The 1448-nt window shown below is 43.2% G+C and overlaps 1 protein-coding gene across 1 annotated transcript in view; it reads left to right on the plus strand.

Annotated features, from left to right (window-relative positions):
* LOC133135054 (up-regulator of cell proliferation-like) overlaps window positions 1–1448 on the plus strand; it is a 135253-nt gene that overhangs the window by 23699 nt on the left and 110106 nt on the right. The window lies entirely within an intron of this gene.

A 1448-nucleotide genomic window follows, 5' to 3' on the forward strand; every position in this document is an offset into this window, starting at 1 on the left:
CTTACGTGCTTTCCTCCAGGGCTGTAATCCATTTTCCCGTTCCTTCTGTGAGGTCTGGCAGTTGTACCACTAGCTCCACCTTGTCCAGGAATGACCACGGTGCATACTGTATCTGTCCTCCTTTTTCAACTAAGGGGCACTGTAGCACCATGTCATCAAGTTTGCCTGTGTGGTCATCTTCTGCTGACTCTGACCCCTCTTCCACCCACTGTCTAGGGCGCAACCTGCACATGCGATCTCCTTTAACAGACGGATGTGACCTTCACGTTACATCTCCCTTAACAGACGGTAGGTAGTGTGCAATGGACCCTGTTCAGGATAAGCGGGTTCAGATAATGGATGGATGGATTTTTCAGACTTCTGCTGCTGTAGCCTCTCCAGAGCACAGGTGCTCAACTCCAGTCCTGGAGGGCTGGTCTGCTTACTGGTTTTTTTGCTGACAGCCCTATAAATGACCCTGGTTGAAGCCTGTGCTTGAGCAGTGAAATCATTAGGATACACTTAGTCTGCAGCTGGAGCTGGTACTCACACACACATCAGATCAGATATGATTGAGTCAATTTCATAATTAAGACCAGAAGTTGGCACAAAATCCTGAAACCGATTGGGCCTTGTTGTGTTGTGTGTTCAGAGATGCTCTTCTGCATCTGCATCACTGCTGTAATGTGTGGTTATTTGTGTTCACCTTCCTGTCAGCTTTGACCAGTCTGGCCCTTCTCCTCTGACCAGAACTGCTGCTCACTGGATGTTTTTTGTTTTTTGCACCATTCTCTGCAAACTCTAGAGACTAGTGTGCGTGAAAATCCCAGGAGGTCAGCAGTTTCTGAGATATTCAAACCACCCTGTCTGGCACCAACAATCGATACAATGCACCCCCCGCCCCCTCCTAATGAGCTTAGGATTTACATTTAAAAAGTGAACTGAGTTCATGAGTGAATTTTAAATGCAGTTCACTCATCATTATCTACTTGTGTAAGTACACACATCATATAATGAAATATGAAGTGTTTATAAACAAGTTTATACAATTTAAAACATTTAGTCATGAAAATAGTTCACCCAAAAATGAAATTAAAGCATGTTTCCACTCATCCAGTGTCCTATCTATCCCTCAGATAGTTTTGCTGAGATGAGATTTCACTGCTTCTTTAGATGCAGAAATAACGGTCCTCTAGAAATCGCTTGTTTTCTGGTTATCAATGTGCCCAAAAAGACAGTTACTCGCAAACATCAACACGGCTCAAAAATGCACATTTATTTATTTGATTGCCAGGACTCAGCTGTGTCCTCGCAAGCAGAAATTTAGTACACCAGTATTCTGGGGCAAAGTGTTAATTGTCTAGAACATTTGTGTCAGTGAAACAATCTGGTTGGATAGATAGTACTCTGGATAAGTGGAAATTTCATTTTTGGGTGAACTTCCCCTTTAATGTCTTTCTGTTCTAGAA

Source organism: Conger conger, chromosome 8 (assembly GCF_963514075.1).
Source record: "Conger conger chromosome 8, fConCon1.1, whole genome shotgun sequence".
Taxonomy (NCBI): Eukaryota; Metazoa; Chordata; class Actinopteri; order Anguilliformes; family Congridae; genus Conger; species Conger conger.